The sequence below is a fragment of the Patiria miniata genome, unplaced genomic scaffold, assembly GCF_015706575.1.
Source record: "Patiria miniata isolate m_02_andy unplaced genomic scaffold, ASM1570657v1 HiC_scaffold_9, whole genome shotgun sequence".
Taxonomy (NCBI): Eukaryota; Metazoa; Echinodermata; class Asteroidea; order Valvatida; family Asterinidae; genus Patiria; species Patiria miniata.
In genome coordinates this window covers 9,523,334-9,529,479 of record NW_024037076.1, presented here as the reverse complement: position 1 = coordinate 9,529,479, position 6,146 = coordinate 9,523,334, and positions in this window count along the sequence as shown.

The following is a 6,146-nucleotide window of genomic DNA, read 5'->3' as shown; positions in this document are numbered from 1 at the left end:
AGGTTCATGACTGACAGGTGATATCTCACGCGGTTGACAATTTGGGATTGTTTTTTTCCCGTAATGAGTCCAACAATATTTAACTTCGATATTGAAGGGTCAAATTATCTAAGGAAGCCTTAAGAAGGACTTAAGTCGAATCTGGGTATTGTCATGCTTAAGATCGACTCCTGTCTACATGAGTCAAACTGGTCAGGTTAATACGAATCATTTAGTTTAGCGGCACAAATCGCAGGGGTAGTCGAGTCGATGGCGGGAGTCGATTACGGTCGAAGTTTGTTTTGGGTGGAGTCATTTTATGACTCTGTCGTAAGGCCAGTTGAGACAATATAAATTTCTAAAGAATGTATGTAAGTCTGGAATTAATATATTTAAAATTGTTTGATAGTTCATATAATTATGTTGCAAGTGACAACCTGAGCAAGAACACCTATTGAAGGAAATTTGGGAGCATACGAGACAATATCTTTCTATTTACACTTCAACTAACATTTATAAATCAATATTTGTAAATGTAAGTAATTTTTTTAGCTTACTAATGAAAATACTTTAAGCCAAGCCAAGGTGAATATTGAGCAATTTATGGTTATTTTATGGTTGAGACATTACTTTTTATATAGTTCTGGTATCAATTGAAATAGTTTGAAACAAATAGACAGCTTAGCTCGTATAAAAACGAACCATTAGTTTTGATAGTGTCATTGCCAAATTTTCTCCTCACTATATTTGAGAAATCAAACATTATAAACATCAAATATTAAAAAAAACACTAGATTTGAAATAAAGCAGGCATGAAAACAAGTTCATGGTGATCAAAGGATGTTTCTGAAAAACTCTTACTTATCCAGGTCTAGAAATGACCCATTCTAGTTTGCACTGTAAATACGTTGAGCACAACACTTTTGGGCAATGTTATGAAGTTACCTCATTGTTGGTTATTCGGGTATGTAGAAATTGACCAACACACTGTTGGGAAGAATGTGCCCAAGAGTGTCGGTTATTGGTGTTTACCCAAATTGGTAAAAATATAACCAACGTATTTGCCCAACATGTATGTACAGTAGGCCTATGTCAAAAAGTAATTCTGCTTCGTGTATTTGCTTCAAGCACTCTGCTTAATTGAGACACTCCATGAAATAATGACTACGTCAGGGGGAATTTGTATGGTGGTTCTAGAGGGGCATCACAAATAGTGAATATTGACGTAAAAATGCACGACAACATTCACAACTTGCCCCAATTCGCGAATAACATTGATGTCAATATTCGCGTCAAAAGTTTCACGACCTCGTTTTGGTTGCAATTTTTTTATTGACGTAAATATTAACGAACTTGCCCCAAATCGCGAATAATTGTGACATCAATATTCACGTCAAAAGTTTTACGACTTCGTTTTGGTCGCAATTTTTGTTTGCCTGCGAATGATTATTTTTTAGCAAGCTAGACATTCTGTGGGCGAGATAATTGTGTCAAGCGGCTGTATTTACCCCCCCCCCCCAAAAAAAAAAACCCCAGACGCCTGGTTAAGAACGCACACACAACACAAGTGTTAATGCTTCGTTGTGCACTCATGGTGTGCTGACTGAGCTAAGTATATAGTCCCAGTTTCGCTCGTTTTCGTACATTTTGTAAACGAGAATGGACAAAAAACATATCGGAAAACAGTCTCGATATGATACAAAGTATTAGCACAGCTCGCGAGATGTAAAGTACTTTTTAAGTTACATACTAAGTGTAAAGTATGGAGGTGGGACAATTGAGGTCAGTCACCTAAGGTTATACAGGCAACATCTGAAATAGTTCAATTGACTTACTGCATCACCATTTTCTACTGTAATCCTATAGATTAGATGCTTGGCCTTTTAATTTGTGAAGGCCAGGCACTTGATGAAGTATGGAGGAATCATGCAACATATAATAATCACCTAAAGAGTAAGGTAAACAGATCAGGGTTTTGGCATATTTTGACATTTGCATCCTGTCTTGTACACAGGTAGGCCTATACAAAAAGAAGACGACAAAACAAAAACAAATACAAAACATAAAATAAAGTTTATACATTTGCATTTAGGAAGTAATATTGATGATTTAGTTGGGTATTGTGTCCGACATTCTGGTTTATGCATATTATTGTTATTGTTTTTTGTTTGTTTTATTAACGGGTGAAACTCTCATTCAATTTTCTTACTGAAACACATATATCTTCATTCTTAATCAACTGTCACTATGATTTCAAACATGTCTTTCGTGTTATCTTGTCGCCTTTACTCATAAGGGGTTAATGAAATAGGCAATTTCTTCGGTCTACTCTTGGCATATATTTGTATTATCACACACTGAAAATAGGACAAGACCCACATGTTTACGTGAGGGGATTTCCAATTCGTTATTTCAAAATTGTCTGCAACTGCAGGGATCCCCCCTTTTTTCGAAGTTTCAGTCAATATCAATTGTAAACATTGACGGGTTTTTGCGTTATTGGCATTCCTCTGAAAACAAGTAGCCAGTTCAATGGAAAACGCAAATTCATTGTATGGGCATTTTTGGCATTTATTTACGTCAGGGAAATTCCAGTATGGTATTTCGACATTTGCAACTGGGACTTTTTCTCATGATTTTATTATGAAGTCATATTTAGAGAGACTGTAAACAACTTCCTGAGGCGTTCTGGTCGGATTGACGTTCCATTGTTAAACGGAGCATTCCGCGCCGTGGTATAATTTGCCTGACAATAGGTGCTAAGTTCAATGTGAAAGGTCATACCTGACTCAGCAATCCGGCTACCTGTGTTACTTTCTAATTCGATGTAGGGACAAACATTTTTTAATGTCAATTTATTAAAACGGTACCACAAACTGCAGTGTAGACAAAAAGATTGAAAGGCATTCTACAATGGAAGAAATATGTTAATTGAACAACATCGTAAAAAAGATTGAAAGTGCAGTTCACTGAGTAATGAGGTAACAATATAAGGTTTAGAACGTTGCTTATGATTCTATAGTTTTATTCACGGCTGGAAATATATAGTATATGTAGTAATAAAACAGATAGCTGTCGCTTCGAGATGAAATGAGCACTTGTCGCCTTTTTTTTGAACAGGTGTTTTAGATTTTGTGAATTTTCCTATGACCCAGGTCTTTATACTAACCAAATATAGACATTAAAATGTATATCCCGTGCTCTTCAAAAAATATATTTGTTTATCCTAAAGAAGTTCAATTTGTTTGTTTTGTTTAAAACACACCATACTCTATTCCCATGTTGGGGTTGTGTATAAACCCACTGACAAAGGGCTTTAATTTTTGGCACAAATGAGTCCGCCCTTCGAGAGCCGAACTATTTTTCTGTATGGCAGTGATAACTTTAATTGGGTGATGACATAAATCAATAACTAAACGTTGAGGGATTTTTTTTTCGTTCGATGTCTCATTCAAAAGTGAATAACACTATATTGCTAGGAAAATAGAAGCTAAAAAAATATTTTCGAGGTGAAACTCGATAAAAGAACGGGGAACGCATCTTTTAATTTGCGATCTCTAAATTGAATACTTCCAAGTTCCAACCCAAAACACTGTGTCCTATAAATACCTGCCGTTCATTCAAACCTCAAAACACAACTTTTGATTTCAAATGTATACAACGGATAATTCCTGCTCGGTAAGAACACCTGTCCTGGCATCAGACCGAATTCCTTTTTTTTTGGTTTGAAACAAGTCTATTTCAGAGCCTATTTCTAATGATCCTATTTTCGGGCCGCGCACCCGCCAAACAGTCGACAGTATTGTGCCCCGACTACGGCAATGTGGAATTTGTTTCTGTCAATGTCTTCGTTGCAGTTAATTTGCTTTAAGCCACAATTAAACTATTCATTACACTTGTGAATATTAACAATCATAAAGAAGCAACAAAATCGATCTGAAGCGTCTTCGAGTAAATACGTTAAGTCTGTCATGAGCTAATGTGGCCCCATCATGCCGGCGGTTATCTCCGGGTTCAACTTCAGCAGCATGAAACAACAGATAATTATTCCCCCTGGATGAGATGCCAGTCCATCGCAGTCTACTCCCCAGCAAATGCCAGTACCTATTTATATTTCTGGGTGGAGAGAGGCAAGTGTGGGTGAAGTGGCTTGCCCAAGGACGCAACATTACCAGCAGCTGTTTTCGAACCCCTGACCTATATAACATTGCCCATCCAAGGTGGACTAGGAGTTTTCCGACCAATACCATACTTATTTTCACCGTATTGTGCTACTACTAAAAACTTACCCTTTTTTAAATGATACACATCTTGCCTCTATGCCTACATTCTGACAGGGGACTTTGGGACAAGATATATCTGCATGTAAATTTGAGGATGTAACCTAAATATTCCTGTCTTGAAGAGGCCGACAAAAATCGACACAAAGGATCATCTATGAAACTTGTTAATGGAACTGCTTTATGTTAAAAAAAAAATCGGAAAGAAATTTGCAACCTGACCCCACTTCAGCGGTTGTGTACAAAGTCTATGGAGTGTCAAGACAGTATTTCCTAACAAGATTTGAAATGTTTCTCAATCCCAGATTCAGGTATTATCATCATTATTTGCAACGACTTACCTTCATTGAGATGAAATGAAGAAAATACCAACGTCAGGTTGCAACATTCTTTCAAAAATTTCAAAACTATCAATCTATTATCCGAGCACCTGTAAAAACTTAACCACCATTTCTACTCGATGACAATTAATAGGTGCATGTGTTCTTGTAACATTCCTTACGGATTGGTACTTTCAATTTTTGTTTTGACTGCTGTTCAACATTCTCTTAAAAACGTTGTTGTCCACACATTTTTCTTTCAGTAAAGTTGTCAATTTGACAGGTTTTAAAAATCGTGAAATTTCTTGCAAGAGATTTCCTTATATTGCCTATATTCCCAGTTTCGATAGTGAAGCTAAAGCAGGTTTATAACATGGAATGACTAACAGTTTTCAGTTCAAAATAAGACTTCGTGTTCCATGAAGCTTTCTACAAATAATAGGTCTGCCACTTTTACAAAAAAACTGTTCTCAAACGGTCTCAACCAAGTATGTAAACACCTTCAATCGTGGACCCCATATTGTCCTTTTGCTTGTACCACTAATTAACCTTTTAGGTCGTCAATTGTTCACCTTCGGGAACTGTGAACCCTGTTGTTCTCTATTGTTTAATGTCCCAATGCATAAACAAACCCAATGTATGAAATAAACGGGGGCTTTATAAGCAGAAAATCGTGTGCTTAGCAGCGGCTTGAAATTGGGCACTGGTAATTTCAGTTAATTTATGCATGTTGTTGCACCCATCTTGAAAGGGTCACATCGTCCAGAAATGTATCTGCCTAAGATGGTTTACTTATGGTTTTCTTCGTTGAAACCGATTACAAGGTTTTTTTTTCAGCATTATATTTCCCCCACTTGCGATTACATATTAACTTGTTCTATTTCATACACTAAATTGTTATTTTCAGAATTTGTCTTCTTTGCATTAAGTTTTTGAATACCTTCTGATTATTTTCCCAAACAATGTCATATAGCAAATCGTTGACTCGTGTGTGCATTTTTTTGCCAGTTCGTTACCTAATAGGGTAGGAATTTCCACGGAGTATTTCCTATTGCAAATGTGAAATGTGAGTTTAATCTTTAGAAACTACTTCCACTCGAGTAAAGTGAATTTTCACTCTTTGGAATATAGAGAGTATCGAGAAAGTGTCATCTGTTATTAGATGGCATTATTTGTAATGATTTTTCATGTAAACCAAATGTTACGAAATCAATAAAAATTATTCAGAATAACATATATGTCGTAAACACCAGTGTGAAATTACCATGGTTTTAATATGAATATAATTGTATGCACTGTATCAATTTAAGATGTGCTTATAGATTATATATACTTATATAGCATTTAAATAGTTTGTGTGATAAACGTAAATGACAGGTATAACTATATGTCGTATTTTATATGAAAATTAATAATAAAAGCAACCCGGCCTTCTACGTTCTCTTCAGTTTACTGGGCATTCACTCGTTAACTAGTTACGTAAATCATCCGCCGTTTTCTCAATTTATAATTGTATACAATTTCGTTTAAACTCACTTATCTATTTATTTTTAAAAAATCTTTAGAC